Source organism: Giraffa tippelskirchi, chromosome 3, assembly GCF_054371585.1.
Source record: "Giraffa tippelskirchi isolate mGirTip1 chromosome 3, T2T-mGirTip1v1.2.pri, whole genome shotgun sequence".
Lineage (NCBI taxonomy): Eukaryota > Metazoa > Chordata > Mammalia > Artiodactyla > Giraffidae > Giraffa > Giraffa tippelskirchi.
The window spans coordinates 148,123,550-148,141,692 of record NC_137277.1 but is presented as its reverse complement, the minus strand read 5'-3'; the positions used below and the strand labels follow the sequence as shown (position 1 = coordinate 148,141,692).

Below are 18,143 nucleotides of genomic sequence, written 5' to 3'. Positions count from 1 at the left end.
GTTGTTGCGCTGCAGTTGGCAGGCTGCTGCGGGAGGCGGTGGCGGTAAGAAGCCGGAGGCAGCGGGGTGACAGGTAGGCGGCGGCGCTGTCTTTGGGGGACGCGGAGTGCCAGATAGGAAGGATTTTCTTCTTTTCCGGCTGCTGGAGCTATAGACGGGATCTGCCGAGGGTGGTTTGGGAAGGCGTTAGCCCGAGTTTTGGTGGTTCCGGAACCACTAGGAGACAGGTAGCCGCTTGGAAGGGTCGCGAGGAGGAGAAGCAGCCGAGGCGGGTGGAGGCTGAGCCCTGCGGGGCGACGTGGAGCCTCGGGCGTGGGGGGCTACGGTGGCGCTGGCGGAGACCGGAGAGAGGCGGGAGCAAGACGGTGTTGTGAAGGCTGGACGAATTCCTTCTATGGAGCTCAGAGAGAGAAGAGGACGCGGCATTGCAGACACCTGAGAGAAATCCTAGGGCTTGCTTCTTCTTAGGGCCGTTTCTCACAGTGGAAACGGGAGTAGCGGAGAAGAAAGATACATACTTGGCGGTGAGATACTGAAGACTCTACATAGCTATACATTATGTAACCCTTGGCTGTTATTTACCCAAACAACTAGGTTGTCCCTCCTGGGAAGAGGAGGTCTTGGAACCTATTAATGTGTCTGAGTAGTTTTTTGGGTTTGTTTGTTTGTTTGTTTGTTTCGTTGATTTGACTGTTTTCTATACCGGCAGGCTCTGTGGGCGAAGAACCATGAGGGATAGAGTAGTCACGAAGAACTTATCCCAAATATGGACTTGGGTTGAGAGATGTGTTAGTTTGAGATGAGCGTGGCCAGGTTCACGTTTTGTAGTTCGTGAATTTATTTGTTTTAAGGGTCTTGACTGACTACAATTTTTTTTTTTTTAATCTTCAGGGAAGTGGAGACGCTCAAAAATCTATAGTAGAAGGTAAGTGCAACTTGGAAAATGAATAGAAAATTAGTTGGTAATTTTTTTTTTTTCACTCCCTAAATATTGTGGACGTGAGAGACTGAAAATGACATGGTGGTCTGATTGTTTTTGGAGGGGAAGGAAGGGGAAGTTATCTTTTAAGTAATTTGCTCCGTAAGTCTGAGAAATTAGTTATGAATTATTTATTTCTTAGGTTTAAAAAGTATGTCCTTTGACCCTCTCTGAAAGGTTGCCTTTAGCTTAGACAATAAAGACTAATGTAGTATTTATTAGCAAGTATATAATTTTCCTGAGCTTATTTTAATACTGCATGTCAGAAGAACTTTCCAAAATTCTTTTTTCCTATTATTGATGATTTATATTAGTATATCCCAGAAACTAAATTAGAAACTTTTTTTCTCTAAATGTCATTGGGTAAAGAGTGTTGGATCATTAGAGTTCTGAAACGTTTAGAGTACTGAAGTATTTATCAGTGTTTCAGATAAAATTTTGAAACTTGGTATTTCATGCTTTTTTATTTTATCTTTTGGCAAGAATAATACTGTCACAAAGAACAGTTCTGCTTCTATTTTAGGTGCAGTTCTGTAGTGTGAATACCTATGAACAAATCTCTGCTTTCATGCAGTTTATGTGTATCTTGTGTATATATGTATGTGTTTCTTCTTATTATGTAACCAGCCTACTAGAGATGTCTTAGAGAATGGCTGATTCTAAATGGCCAGTAGGTGTCACTGTAGAATGCAATAAAGTTGAACATTGAATAGGAAATTAGCAAGTGATTTAAGGAACACTAATCCAAATTAGAATATAATAATAATTGGCTGATTATTTATATGTGATTAGAAGTTCTCTTTTCTAGTACATTTCAGTATTGAAGCTGTTGATAAGGGATTTGAAACAAAGGCTGTGAAGAAGTATAATTGTTTGCTTGAAAATGGACCTTGATAGCCTGTTTTTTTAACCCAACTCTTAAACTGTCTTGACAAGCAATGTGGATTAGGATTGTTTGATTTTTTTTTTCATACAGTTTTGGCATTCTATAGTAGTTTATTAGGTTTTAAGATGAGTAAGGTTTTTAGCTTGACTGGGTTTTATAATAGAAAAATGAATGCTACATAATGAAAAACTAAAATAATAAAATATGGGCAGAAAGTCTCCAAACAGGTTATCAGCTGCACAAAATAATACTTTGTTATTGTTCTTTTAATGCAGGAACAGAGGAATTTTTGTTTTCTTTTTCTATGGCTTAGTTTTTTTGATATCCAAAATAGCTTCTTTTTACATTTTTATCTGACTAGTAGACTGTGTGTTTTTCTCAGGATGATGAGCTGAACATTCATCTAACATGTAATATAATGGGTTCTGGAGGGAGCTAGCAGAGAAAGCTCTAGGCTGCTTAGGGCTGCTGTTAGTACGGCCCCTTACCTACTACATTTTCTGCTGTGCTCTTGCCACTTTGTAGCTCTGCTTTCTTTTGTTTGCTACTGATACAGTGTTTAAAAATAGGATTGGAAAATATTTTAAAAATTTAAAAAAAGCAGAGTTGGACCTAATTCAGGAATTCTCCATGAAAGTGAGGAGTTACGTATATATCAGAATAATCTTAAGAGTTAAAAAAAAAAAAAAAGGTACACATGCATATCCATTATATCATCTCCACTTCGCTGAAGAATCTTAATGGTAGGGAGAATATGAGGGAGGTAGATATATTTTGAAGGAAAGATAAATCCCCTAGACGATACGGTTTACCACAGGCTTCCACTTGAGAATCGTTGATCTCATTTAAGGCTCTCCCAGTGTGGTGTGAACCAGAACAGTAGTTTTAGCTTGAGACAAAGGGCTTCTAAATCTATCAATATATTATAGCTCAATAAATTTTTAGCATTTATTGTCATAACTGGGATGGATTTTCTAGCCAGGAGCTAAAGTTGCCAGAAATAAAAATTGTGCTGAATGTTTTGCTTGGAATTAGTTTTTACTTGGCACTTAGCTCCTTTACATAAGCCAAGCTAATTTCTTTCATTATTCAAACCTGTTCTTTTAATGTCGCTGAAACCTATCTAGTTCTAAAACTAGAATTGGAAAATAAGAATTTGAAGTTTCTTCTTTTTGGTTGTGCTGGGTCTTTGTTGCTGCACAGGCTCTCTAGTTGTGGAGATCAGGATCTACTCTCTAATTTTGGTGCGAGGGCTTCGCATTGCGGTGGCTTCTCATGTTTTGGAGTGTGGGCTCTAGGGCTTCAGTAGTTGTGGCTCCCAGGCTATAGAGCACAGGCTCAATAGTTGTGGCGCATGGGCTTAGTTGCTCTGCGGCATGTGGGATCCTCCCAGATCAGGGATCGAACCCTTGTCTCCTGCATCGGCAGGTGGATTCTTTACCCTGAAGTTTTCTTGATGAAAGGGTTTTTCTTGCAATATTGCTGTGATATGATGAAAATACAGACTTATCTTTTGGTTAAAAAAAATAATATATATTAAAACTTGAAATTGTGAATGTGTTGACTTTGACACAGGATATGTTTAGAAATTCATGGTTCATCTCGATAAATCCTAGATGTTCTATTTAGGTGTTTGTCTTCCATGGAGACAGGTACGAGAAAAAAATTAATGTGTAGACTTTATTTTTGGAGAAAGGAGTAAAAAACTCAATTATGTAATATATTAAGAGGTGTGACTTTGTTTATAAAATTATAATTCTTTCTTAGTTTGAGATACAACTGCAAAAAATGTAGTCATAAAATAATGCTAAGTGGCACTTAAACTGTTAAATGGCAAAGCATGGATTCCCTAATAGTTATTTTATTCTATTGCAAAATACTGAACTTCCAAAAAGGTTAGAATCAAACTTACCTATCACTTTTATCATTATGAATCCTTGGCTTTTTTTATTGAGGTATAATTGACATTATCCATTGACTCTTGATATTGCTTGATTCTTATTTAGCTGCTAAGATTTGTCAGTTTACCTCTTTAAATTCCTTTCTCCGTATCTTTTTTTGAAAAATGGGTGGAGGGAGTTGGATGCTGATAGAGGAGTGAAATTTATGCTTTTTACATATTCTTTTGTACTGAGGCTTAATTTTATTTTTTAATTGACTTTTTAGAGTAGTTTTAGGTTCATAGCAAAATTGAGTAGAAAAGAAGAGATTTCCTATACACCCTTTCACACATGCATGGCTTCCAGTACACCCCACAGAGTGGTGCATCTGTCACAGTTGATGAGCCCACATTGACATCACCCAAAGTCCATGGTTTACACTAGGGTTCATAAGACTTTTTAATCAACTTGTATTCCTTTTATATTTCTTTTTAAATGAGAAAGAGAGTGGGGAGGGAGTATATTACTCTTTATACCTCATACTTTATAATAGCATTGTGGAACTGATAAAGTGGACATGAAGTGCTGTAGATCTAAAGTTAATATGAATTTGCAGTCTGTCACAGTACCTACTGTTTTATTGTTTGTGGGGAGAAAAACTAAAGGGAACAATTATTTCTATTCTTCAGGGTTCTGTTGTCAGATCTCTCGTCATTTGGACCCTGTCTCTCTGATGTTACTCAGCATCTAAATGTGATGATTCTCAAATCTCTGTCTCTAATCCAGAGTTTTTCTTGATACCTAGTTATGTTTTGTAATCTAGTTGCCTGCAAGTTGGGAATGATCTGCAGATCCCCTGTGCATGCGTGCTCAGTTGTGTCTGACTCTTTGAGACCCCATGAACTGTAGCCTGCCAGGCTCCTCTGTCCATAGGATTCTCCAGGCAAGAATACTGGAGTGGGTTGCCATTTGCTCCTCCAGGGAATCTTCCCAACCCAGGGATCAAACCCGCATCTCCTGCATCTCCTACATTGGCAGGTGGATTCTTTACTGCTGCGGCACCTGGGAAACCCTGCAGATCCCCTAAATACAGCATATCTAAAGTTCAGTTCATATTTTATCAATATCTAATGTGCTGAAGCTGGAACCTAGTGTTAGTCTGGACACTTTATTCATATACCCCTCATCTGAGCAATCTGTTGACTCTACCTCCTTACTGTTTCTTTGATTCCATTCATTTCTCTCAGTTTCTACAACCACTGGAAACAGTGTGAAGAGTTAGGACCTAGAGGCAGATTATCTAGATTAGAATCCCAGCTTCACCATTTATAGCTTCAGTTTCTTTGAAAAAACAGAGTTGTACAACCCAGAAACTGCACTATTGAACATTTATTCCAGGGAAATTGAAACTTAAATTCATATAAAAACCTGTACCTGAATGTTCATAGCAATTTTATTCCTAATCTCCAAAATTTGGAAACAACCCAAATGTTTTTCAACAGGTGAATGGTTAAACAAATGGTGACCCATTCATAATATACAGCAGTAAAAAGAATGAGCTATTGATACATGCAACAACTAGGATGAATCTGAAGTGAAAAAAGCCACTCTCAAAAGGTTACATTCTGTATGATTCCCTTTATATAGTGTTCTTGAGATACCAAAATTACAGAGATGAAGAACAGAGTGGTGTTTGTTAGGGGTTAGAGATCAGGGAGATGGGAGTGAGTGACTATAAAGAATCCTCTTGGTGACAGAATAGTTCTGTAGTTGTATAGAACTACACATACACATGCACAGGCAAATGAATGCTTGTAAAACTGGTGATACCTGAGTAATCTGAGTGATAGTATCTGCGGACTATACCAATGTTGGTTTCCTGGTCTTGGTGTTTTACTCTAGTTATGCAAGTTGTTACCATTGGGAAGAGGATATGTGGGACCTCTGGCACATAGTTTGGGAATGTGAGTCTGTAATTATTTTCAAAATAAAAAATTCTTTAAAAGGGTTGTATTAAGGATTAAATGAGCAAGTACATACAAATTTCTAACTACACTACTGGGTGCATCATAAATGTGTTATACCACTACTATATATAAAATAGATAACTAACAGAGACTTACTATTTAGCACAGGGAACTATGTTCAGTATCTTGTAATAATGTATAATGGAAAAGAGTCTGAAAAAGAATGTATATTCTGTATATACACATCTGCAATGGCACCCCACTCCAGTACTCTTGCCTGGAAAATCCCATGGACGACGAGCCTGGTAGGCTACAGTCCATGGGGTCGCTAAGAGTCGGACACGACTGAGCGATTTCACTTTCACTTTTCCCTTTCATGCACTGGAGAAGGAAATGGCAACCCACTCCAGTATTCTTGCCTGGAGAATCCCGAGGGTGGCGGAACCTGGTGGGCTGCCGTCTCTGGGGTCACACAGAGTCGGACACGACTGAAGCAACTTAGCAGCAGCAGCAACAGCAGCAGCATATATGTAACTGAATCACTTTGCTGTATACCTGAAACTAACGTAACATTGTAAATCAACTATACTTCAATAAAGATAAGAATTTTTAAAAAAAAGTCACCAAGGTGACATTCTATAAAAAATAAATACATAATGCATGTAATAGTAGCAACAGCAGCAGCAGTTATTATAGTCTAGGCACCTAATTTCCTACTAGACCTCTCACTAGGACCATTCCGACAGTATTCTTATTGGTCACCCCCCTTTGTAGGTCTTTCCTCCCTCTAGTCCACTCTACATTGTAACCAGAGTTCTCTTTTAAAGTGCCTATTACATATTACTTCATACAAAATCCTTTAATGGCTCTCCATTGTGTTTTCATACATTAATTTCTTTTTTTTTTTTTAATTGTAGTAGAATGAAGTGTTGGAGTCAGCATGGCTTACAGGATACTATAATAGGTGAACTAAAGATAAAAACAGAAAAATCTCAAGCAATTGTTCTCACCTTCAAGAAGCTGTTGTTTTAAGTATTATCTTAAAGTTTGTTGCTGCTGCCTAAGCCAGTACCCCAAGATTTAATGACTCAGGACTAAAAGATTTTTTATGTTTCATGATTCTGTAGGAAGACTAGCCTACCAGAGGATGAGAAGTCACACTGAGAAGAACTGAAGCACTTTAATGAACAGCCAGCTCCATGTGCAAATGTGTGAGTGCGAAGATCTTGGACCTTCTAACTCAGTCAACCCTCCAGGTGGATTCAGCTGCATGAGAGAGCCAAGTGAAACCAACAAGGAACTGTTTAGCCGACCTCCAAATGTTTGCACTCGCACGGTTGCATATGGAGCTGGCTGTTCGTTAAAGGGCTTCAGTTCTTCTCAGTGTGGGTTCTCATCCTCTGGTAGGCTAGTTTGGCATCCTTACAGGGCATTCTTAGGGTAGCCTTCTAAAAAGATGAAGGTGGAATCTGTAAGGCTGCAAGGCCTCTTTGAGGATTAGGCTTTGGAACTTATATTACAGCCCTTCCACCATATTCTGTTGGTCAAAGCAATTCACTAAGCTAGCCCAAATTCAAGGGAGTGGAGAAATAGAAAAGGACCTTTCTCTCAATCAGTTTAGGCTACTATAATAAAGTACCATAGACTGGGTGGTTTAAACAACAAACATTTATTTCTTACAGTTCTTGAACTTGGGAAGTCCAAGATCAAGGTGCCAGCAAATTTTATGTCAGCTGGCGACCCATTTCCTATACCTGAGATGGCTGCCTTCTCACTGTGTTTTAACATGTGAGAGAGCTCACTGGGGATCTTTCTTATAAGGGCACTAATCCCATTCGTGAGATGCTACCCCATGAGCTAATCACCCCCCCAAAGGCCCCACCTCTTAGTCACATTGGGGATTAGTATTTCAGTATATGAATTTTGGGGAGACACAAAAATTCAGTCTATAATAGTCCACAGAGAAATCAGATTATTTTCTATTTTCTTAATGTATGGATGAAAAACAACCCCAAAAATTATACAGTCACTATAAAAATGTGAAAATTTTTGTTGATTTAACAAAAATAAAAACACAATTACCAAAGACATAAAATGAAAGCCAAGAAGAAAAGGTTCAAAATCTTTATGAAGTAGAATATTGATCATAATATGAGAGAATCAGCCTTATTGAACTGTTGTGCTACAGTAGTATTTCTCGGAAGTTTGAAGGGGTTAATATGTAGAAAATTCCCTGGTTTTTATTTGAACAGGTTTTAATAGCTGATTTAACATTTTCTATTAAAATGTTTATTTTTTCTAACCTCTTATTTACATGTCATTTGGTTTTGGCCAGTCACAATAAGTCACGTTACTTTTCTAGAACATAACTCCTAAATATTGGCAAGAAATTATAGTACTGTATTATGCAATCTTTTCAGTGTACTAAACTATTATAAACACCCCTCCATCTGAGCTATAATGGTGGTGTACTTTCACAGAGTAGATTCTTTAGTCAGTCTTGCTTCCTACACTCCCCCCCAACCCCCCCTGTTTCAGTGGAGATGAACACTTTATTAGCATTGAAGCATAACTGAGATGGCTTGTTGGCATCTTAGACCATAGATTTGTTGCTGGAGTCTCTTTCTTACCTTATCAGGTAGGAATTGTTTGGGCTGCTAGAAAGAGAGATAAGAAATAACCATTGCTTAAATAAGATAGTAGTTAATTTCTTTGTCTTGTAAAAACAAGTTCAGAAATAACAATTTAAGACTGATACAGCAGCATCATAGGCTTGTCAGGGACCAGTCTCATTCTCTTTTTCCTTTGCCATCCTTAGCATGTGGGTTCTATTTTCAAGATCACAGAATGGATGCTGTATATCCAGCTGTCATATCCATGATCTAGGCAGAAGAAAGGAGGAAGAAAAGCAGAAGATAAAAGGGGCATACCTTTCATCTTTTAAGAAACCTTTCTAGGGATTTCCTTGGTAGGCCAGTAGTTAGGACTCAGTGCTTTCACTGCCATGGACCCGGGTTAAATCCCTGATTGAAAAACTAAGATCCTGCACATCATGTGGCGTGGCCAAGGTGGGAAAAAGGAAAGAGAGAAACCTTTCTATAACTCTGATCTTGATGATCAAAACTTAGTCATTTGGCCATACTTAGCTGTAAATAAGATTCAGAAATGGCTTTAGCTGACAGTATAGACTAGATCATTGCAGGTGGAGTGTGGATCTATATTAGATAGGAACTAGTAATCTTTGCCATACTTGTCTCCCTGTCTCCTCTCCTGAAGGGCTTCCCAGGTGGCTCTGACGGTTAAGTATCTGCTTGCAATGCAGGAGACCTGGGTTCGAACACTGAGTCGGGAAGATCCCCTGGAGAAGGGAATGGCAGCCCATTCCAGTTTTCTTACTGGAGAATCCCATGGACAAAGGAGCCTGGCAGGCTACAGTCCATGGGGTCACAAAGAGTTGGACATGACTGGGCGACTAACACTTCAACTTTTCACTTGTACTCCTCTCCTGAGTCTGCTGCTGACTGACCACTTGTTGCTGTTAAGCCCTTCATTCAGTAGTCATGAACTAAGTGCTGACTATGTGCTAAGCCCTGTTGGGAACTGGAAATACAGATACGTCTAAGACATACTCCCAGTCTGGAGAAGTTACAGATCTTCTAGTTTTCCTGCCGCGACCCCAACCCCAAGCAATCACAGATCTCTCCTTAGAATGTTACTGATATCCTGGTTCTAGTCTTTGACTTGCCTTTTCATTCCCTTAGTCTGTCTTCTAATGACAGGTGTGATGGAGTCCAATTTATTGTTACTGTGGTGGTGGTGGTTAGTGCCTTTTTGTTTGCTTAAAAAATATTTGCCTGCTCTGTGGATGGAAATGAAATTTGGGCGAGAATGGATACATGTATATATGTATGGTTGGGTCCCTTTGCTGTTCACCTTCAACTATCACAACATTGTAAAAAAAAAAAAAAAATGCCTGATTCAAAGACACAAAGATATTTTGCTATGGTTTTTTTTTTTTTTTTTTTGGTTTGTTTACTTTCATTTTTAGATCTACATTCTATTTGGAATTTATTTTTGTGAATTATGTAAGGTTAGAGATCATGATACAATATTTTCTATACGGATATCCAGTTGACCCTGCATCTTTTATTTAAAAGACTGTTTTCCCAAATGCACTGCAATTTGCCTTTGTCATAAATCAGACAATCCTACTTGTATGTGACTTTCTAGGCTTTACTTTTTCATTGGTAAGTTTTAGTTACTATACTTGTACAGTTAATTACTGTGGCTTTATAATAGGTTTTAATATTTTGGAGTATAGTCCTCCAATTTTTGTTGTTTTTAAAGGTTGCCTTGGTTATTCTTGGCTCCTTATATTTCCATAAGGATTTCAGAATCAGCTTATGAATCTGTCTTTTAAAGAAGAGCAGTGGGATTTTAAAGGAGATCAGTGGGATTTTGATTAAGATTGCTTTGAAACTAGAAATCAGTTAGGGGAGAATTGACGTTTTTACTGTGAGCTGCCAAATTGTGAACATGATGTGGCCTTCAGTTTATCTCTCAAAAATGTTTTCTTGTTTTCAGTATAGCAGTCTTGCATATCTTCTGTTAGATTTTTTCTCTCTCTTTTTTTTAATGCTGTTGGAAGTTGCATTTTTGTTTATTTGTTTACTTTTTTTTTTTTTTAAGTTTTTTGGCCATGCTATACGGTGTATGGGATCTTAGTTTCCCAACCAGGGATCAAACCTGTGTCCCCTGCATTTAGAGCATGGAGTCTTAATCACTGGACCGACAGAGAAGCCCCTGATTTTGGCTTTAATATCTTCTTTGACCCATAGATGTTTAGAAGTATAATTTAAAATTTCCAGGTAGCTGAGGTTTCTTTAGGTTTTTATTTATTCAGTTCAGGTCAGTTGCTCAGTCGTGTCTGACTCTTTGCGACCACGTGGACTGCAGCACACGAGGCTTCCCTGTCCATCACCAACTCCCAGAGCTTACTCAGAACTCATGTCCATCGAGCTGGTGATGCCATCCAACCATCTCATGCTCTGTTGTCCCCTTCTCCTTCTGCCTTCAATCTTCCCCAGCATCAGGGTCTTTTCAAATGAGTCAGGTGCATCAGGTGGCCAAAGTATTGGAGTTTCAGCTTCAGCATCGGTCCTTCCAGTGAATATTTAGGACTAATCTCCTTTAGGATTGACTGGTTTAATCTCCTTGCAGTCCAGGGGACTCTCAAGAGTCTTCTCCAACACCATAGTTGAAAAGCATCAATTCTTTGGCACTCAGCTGTCTTATGGTCCAACTCTCACATCCATTTGTGACTACTGGAAAAACCATAGTTTGACTAGATGGACCATTGTTGGCAAAGTAATGTGTCTGCTTTTTAATATGCTGTCTAGGTTGGTCATAGCTTTTCTTCCAAGGAGCAAGTATCTTTTAATTTCATGGCTGCAGACACCATCTGCAGTGATTTTGGAGCCCCCAAAAATAAAGTCTATCACTGTTTCCATTGTTTCCCCATCTATTTTCTATGAAGTGATGGGACCGGATGCCATTGATCTTTGTTTTCTGAATGTTGAGTTTTAGGCCAACTTTTTCGCTCTCCTCTTTGACTTTCATCAAGAGGCTCTTTAGTTCTTCAATTTCTGCCACAAGGGTGGTGTCATCTGCATCATTGTCGTCATTTAGTTGCTAAGTCGTGCCCAACGCTTGGAACCCCATGGACTGTGGCCTGCTAGGTTTCTCTGTCCATGGAATTCTCCAGGCCAAGAATATTGGAGTGGGTTGCCATTTCCTTCTCCAGGGGATCTTCCCGACCCAGGAATCAAACCCAGGTCTCCTGCATTGCAGGCAGATTCTTTACCAACTGAGCTACAGTATTTCTCGCAGAAGTCTTGATTCCAGCTTGTGCTTCATCCAGCCTGGCATTTCGCATGATGTACTCTGCAGAGAAGTTAAATAAGCAGGGTGACAATATACAGCCTTGACGTACTCCTTTCCCAGTTTGGAACCAGTCTGTCGTTCCATGTCCGGTTCTAACTGTTGCTTCCTGACCTGCATACAGATTTCTCAAGAGGGAGGTCAGGTGGTCTGGTATTCCCACCTCTTTCAGAATTTTCCACAGTTTATTGTGATCGATACAGTCAAAGGCTTTGGCATAGTCAATAAAGCAGAAATAGGTGTTTTTCTGGAACTCTCTTGCTTTTTCGATGATCCAACGGATGTTGGCAATTTGATCTCTGGTTCCTCTGCCTTTTCTAAATCCAGCTTGAACATCTGGAAGTTCACGGCTCACATACTGTTGAAGCCTGGCTTGGAGAATTTTGAGCATTACTTTGCTAGTGTGTGAGATAAGTGCAATTGTGTGGTAGTTTGAACATTCTTTGGCATTGCCTTTCTTTGGGATTGGAATGAAAACTGACATTTCCAGTCCTGTGGCCACTGCTGAGTTTTCCAGATTTGCTGGCATACTGAGTGCAGCACTTTGACAGCATCATCTTTCAGGATTTGAAATGGCTCAACTGGAATCCCATTACCTCCACTAGCTTTGTTTGTAGTGATGCTTCCTAAGGCCCAGTCGCATTCCAGGATGTCTGGCTCTAGGTGAGTGATCACACCATCGTGGTTAACTAGGTCATGAAGATCTTTTTTGTATAGTTCTTCTGTGTATCCTTGCCACTTTCTTAATATCTTCTGCTTCTGTTAGGTCCATACCATTTGTGTCCTTTATTGTGCCCATCTTTACATGAAATGTTCCCTTGGTATCTCCAGCGGATCTTCCCAACCCAGGGATCAAACCCAGGTCTCCCGCATTGCAGGCAGATTTTTTACCTGGTGAGCCACAAGGGAAGCCCTTTTGTTTATTATTGTTATTTTATTTATTATTAGTTATTGTTAATTATGGGCTTCCCTGGTGGCTCAGTTGGTAAAGAATTCACCTGCAATGAGGGAGACCTGGGTTCAGTCATGGAGAGGGGAACGGCTACCCATTCCAGTATTCTAGCCTGAAGAATTCTGGGAGAGCCTACAGTCTGTGGTGTCGCAAAAAGTCAGACAGGACTGAGCGATTATTGTTATTATTTATTAATTATTGTAGTTAAAGAACATACTCTGAATGACTCAGTTTTCATATCATTTGCCCTGTTGGGTTTTCTTGTTTGGTTTTGTTTTCCTCAATTGAGAGCCTAGTATCCTTAACCTTGAAAGTCTTATCAGAGACCTATCGCTATAGAGCTTCCCAGCATAGCTCTCAAGTATGCCTGCCTGCAGTGCTTCAAAATCTGGCAATTGTCTTGGTGGTTCCAAATTCCCAAAGTTCAAAAAGACAGAGTCTCCTTGACATCAAATGTCTCTTCCCACAGTGTTACCAATTTCTTGTATATCTTTGCAGAGACATTCTGTTAGTCCTTTTCAAGTTTTTTCCCCACGGCAAAACTTCTCATGAAATAAAAAATTTCATGCGATAGCCCAGTGTGTAAGAGATGAAAAGTCAGCTGCCATCCTTGGAGTAGGTTTCCCGATGCATCTTCAGTTTGAAAAACTTTGGAGACTTTAAAGTGATAACGTCATTTAACTCCAAGAGAATTTTATTGCAGTATTCCTTGTATTAAAAAAGTATTTTGTGATGAACTATTTTAAAATGTTAATTTGCTTTTGATGTTTTAAGATTCTGAAGTTGTGATGAATTTTGAATCAGAGAAGTAGAGTATAATGTGGTCAGCAACTGCATGATAGTAGTTATGACTTTATGAGAAAAGTATACTTTAAGCAGTTTGAAAATGATTTTTAATGTTTTTGTGCTAGAACTTCAAGTAATAGCATTTTATGTGTTCTTTCTCAAAATGATAAACTTTTCAGTCTGTGAAATTCATGCAAAATTGTAATGTAGCTGTTATTTAAGCTCTATTTTATACTGCATGTTAAAATTTTATTGATTGTTACGTGTGTGTGTATAAGATCACTGTAATGTTTGAAAAATTGGATTTATAGGCTTTTTGACTAGGAAGTAACTTATTTTTGTAGATTACTCAGGTTAAGCTCCAGAAATTTTAAATAGCTTACTCGAAGTCTTTACAGTATTTAATGGTAAATTTGAAACTAAAAAATAATCCTAATTATTTTTTAAATTAGGTACACTGTATTATAAATGTATTTTCAAAATTATTCTTTCTCCTTTATTTTACATTCTTGATAATATTTTCTCTCAGTATTTCACAGTTTTTCATTTTCATTTTTTTGTAGAGTTGGAAAATATTTAAGTCTCAACAAATGAATTCCACACTTGAACTCTGCTGCATTCCTGTGCCACCTCCTCCATTAGAACACTGATCTTACAACAGAGGTAAAATTATAGAATTTGACTTTTTAAAGGATAAAGAATGAAGTTCCCATAGTTAAACATGTTGGACTTTTTCGTAATTTTTGGTGGGGAGCTTCTATTTACTAGGCAGTTTTTACCTAGGAGACTTGAAATAATCACATCTTAATTATTGACTTTTAATTTTACTTTTGAAAGTGTTTCCTTTTTAATTGTTGTCTTTAAAATTTTTTGTTCCCTAAACTTTGCAGCTCTTAAATTATTGAATATACTCAGCATATTTGTATTGTCTAACTACATCTAGATCAATGCTGTTTATAGAATTTCTTTGATAATGTCTGTGTTCTACATCTGTGCTTCTAAAATATGGGAGACACTAGCTACTGCAGCTACTAAGTGCTTGAAATGTGGCTAGTGCAAGTAAGGAATTGGTGGGGGTTTTTTTTTTAATAGTACAGGTTTTTTTTTTCTACTTTTTTTGGCCATGCCATGTGGCTTGTAGGATCTTAGTTCTGTAAACAGGGATCAAACTGAGACCCTCTTCTGTGAAAGCTCTGAATCCTAACCACTGGACAGCCAGGAAATCCCAGGAATTGATTTTTAAATTTTATTTTAATTAATTAAAACTGGACAGTGCAGCTCTAATGTTTTACTTAGAGTTTGGTATTTACAATAATAGCATCTATTAAGTGCTTTGTTTCATACTTATACCTTGAAATATGTAGATAGTTGTTAACCTTGTTTGAAAATTTGCAGTAACAAAACTATTTTTTACTGTCATATGTCACCCTGATAATAGTATAGCTTTGTTTATCCAATAATTTTGGTCCATTAGAATCCTTGAGAGCCTTTAGAAATCCTTGAGAGCAGTTATCATTGTTTAGCTCACTGCTGTCTGTTAACTTATTCAATCTTTAAAAAAAATTCTTTGACATAGGTAATCCCCATTTTATAAATGAGGGATTTGAGACCACAGATTAGTTAAGTAACTTTCTCAAGTTAATATAACTTGTAGGTCATGTAGCTGGAATTCAAACTCCGGCAGTCTAGAGCAAAAGCTGTACACTTTATAACCAGTAGGCCATACTGCCTGTTATATCCTGTTAGTCACTCAGTTGTGCCCGACTCTTTATGACTCTTTATGACCCTGTGGACTGTAGTCAACCAGGGGCCTCTGTCCATGGAATTCTCCAGGCAAGAATACTGGAGTGGGTGGTCATTCCCTTTTCCCGATCTTCCTGACCCAGGGATATGAACCCAGGTCTCCTGCATTGAAGGTGGATTCTTTATCATCTGAGCTACCAGGGAAGCCGAGTCCTCTCTAAATTGTCAGTTTCTAAAGAATTTGCTTATTGCCAAATTCAGACTTAAATTGAAGAAAGTAGGGAAAACCACTAGACCATTCAGGTATGACCTAGATCAAATCCCTTATGAGTATACAGTGGAAGTGACAAATAGATTTAAGGGACTAGACCTGATAGACAGAGTGCCTGATGAACTATGGACAGAGGTTCGTGACATTGTACAGGAGACAGGGATCAAGAAAATCCCCATGGAAAAGAAATGCAAAAAAGCAAAATGGCTGTCTGAGGAGGCCTTACAGATAGCTGGGAAGAGAAGAGAAGCGAAAAGCAAAGGAGAAAAGGAAAGATATTCTCATCTGAATGCAGAGTTCCAAAGAGTAGCAAGGAGAGATAAGAAAGCCTTCCTCAGCGATCAGTGCAAAGAAATAGAGGAAAACAACAGATTGGGAAAGACTAGAGACCTCTTCAAGAAAATTAGAGATACCAAAGGAACATTTCATGCAAAGATAGGCTCGATAAAGGACAGAAATGGTATGGACCTAACAGAAGCAGAAGATATTAAGAAGAGGTGGCAAGAATACACAGAAGAACTATACAAAAAAGATCTTCACGACCCAGATAATCACGATGGTGTGATCACTCACCTAGAGCCAGACATCCTGGAATGGGAAGTCAAGTGGGCCTTAGAAAGCATCACTACGAACAAAGCTAGTGGAGGTGATGGAATTCCAGTTGAGCTATTTCAAATCCTCAAAGGTGATGCTGTGAAAGTGCTGCACTCGATATGCCAGCAAATTTGGAAAACTCAGCAGTGGCCACAGGACTGGAAAAGGTCAGTTTTCGTTCCAATCCCAAAGAAAGGCAATGCCAAAGAATGCTCAAACTACCGCACAATTGCACTCATCTCACATGCTAGTAAAGTAATGCTCAAAATTCTCCAAGCCAGGCTTCAGCAATACGTGAACCGTGAACTTCCAGATGTTCAAGCTGGTTTTAGAAAAGGCAGAGGAACCAGAGATGAAATTGCCAATATCCGCTGGATCATCGAAAAAGCAAGAGAGTTCCAGAAAAACATCTATTTCTGCTTTATTGACTATGCCAAAGCCTTTGACTGTGTGGATCACAATAAACTGTGGAAAATTCTGAAAGAGATGGAATACCAGACCATCTGACCTGTCTCTTGAGAAACCTGTATGCAGGTCAGGAAGCAACAGTTAGAACTGAACATGGAACAACAGACTGGTTCCAAATAGGAAAAGGAGTACGTCAAGGCTGTATATTGTCACCCTGCTTATTTAACTTATATGCAGAGTACATCATGAGAAACGCTGGGCTGGAAGAAACACAAGCTGGAATCAAGATTGCCGGGAGAAATATCAATAACCTCAGATATGCGGATGACACCACCCTTATGGCAGAAAGTGAAGAAGAACTAAAGAGCCTCTTGATGAAGGTGAAGGAGGAGAGTGAAAAAGTTGGCTTAAAGCTCAACGTTCAGAAAACTAAGATCATGGCATCTGGTCCCATCACTTCATGGGAAATAGATGGGGAAACAGTGGAAACAGTGTCAGACTTTACTTTTTTGGGCTCCAGAATCACTGCTGATGGTGATTGCAGCCATTAAATTAAAAGACTCTTACTCCTTGGAAGGAAGGTTATGGCCAACCTAGATAGCATGTTTAAAAGCAGAGACATTACTTTGCCAACAAAAGTCCCTCTAGTCAAGGCTATGGTTTTTCCAGTGGTCATGTATGGATGTGAGAGTTGGACAGGGAAGAAAGCTGAGCGCCGCAGATATGATGCTTTTGAACTGTGGTGTTGGAGAAGACTCTTGAGAGTCCCTTGGACTGCAAGGAGATCCAATCAATCCATCCTAAAAGAGATCAATCCTGGGTGTTCATTGGAAGGTCTGATGTTGAAGCTGAAGCTCCAATACTTTGGGCACCTCATGCGAAGGGTTGACTCATTGGAAAAGACCCTAATGCTGGGTAGGATTGGGGGCGAGAGGAGAAGGGGACGACAGAGGATGAGATGGTTGGATGGCATCACCGACTCGATGAACATGGGTTTGGGTAGACTCCGGGAGTTGGTGATGGACAGAGAGGCCTGGCGTGCTGCAATTCATGGGGTCGCAGAGAGTCGGACACGACTGAGCGACTGAACTGAAACTGAAAGAAGAACATATATACTGATCAGCTAAGACACAATATATATTTGTGTAAGTAGTGGAGAACTTACTGTACTTGTACAAGTATTGTGAGTTTGCTTTCTGACAAGTAGTTATTGACCTCTTTAACATCATATTTCAGCACTTTATTATTTTTTTATTATGTTTTATTCAGATCTTGCTAATAAAGGTGGCCATTTCCATGGTCACCAAAAAGATAATCATTTTCTGTGATAGCCTTTATAATTTGTTTCGTACTCTGGAAGTGAGGCAGTATGGGCCTGAATTGATCTGCATGCTAGAATATCAGCTTGATTTTTGCTTTTAAATATAGCTTTTATATACCAGGTGATGGGATGAGTGTAATATGCAGCAGAAGAAATGATTTTCAGAATTCTGTATTGTCTGTTTAAATAAAAAGAGGACTTGCAGTATGTTAATAACTATGTTCATAGCCACCTCTAAATGCTAAAAGATGCTGACTCTAGTTAGAAGCTGCTGCTAAGTCGCTTCAGTCGTGTCCGACTCTGCACGACCCCATGGACTGCAGCCCACCAGGCTCCGCCATCCCTGGGATTCTCCAGGCAAGAATACTGGAGTGGGTTGCCATTTCCTTCTCTAGTGCATGAAAGGGAAAAGTGAA

The 18,143-nt window shown here is 39.0% G+C and overlaps 1 protein-coding gene across 21 annotated transcripts in view; it reads left to right on the top strand.

Annotated features, from left to right (window-relative positions):
* Nucleotides 1–18,143, top strand: part of HYCC2 (hyccin PI4KA lipid kinase complex subunit 2) — a 62,645-nt gene that overhangs the window by 300 nt on the left and 44,202 nt on the right. For 8 of the 21 annotated variants that reach the window (XR_014079984.1, XR_014079983.1, XR_014079988.1 and 5 more), the window contains exons 1-3: nucleotides 12–73; nucleotides 892–925; nucleotides 13,954–14,053. The gene's annotated coding sequence lies outside the window, so the exon portion shown is untranslated. Of the gene's footprint in view, nucleotides 1–11; nucleotides 525–891; nucleotides 926–13,929; nucleotides 14,054–18,143 lie in introns of those variants that run through there. The other 13 variants (XR_014079986.1, XM_081581833.1, XM_081581829.1 and 10 more) reach the window with 4 other exon arrangements.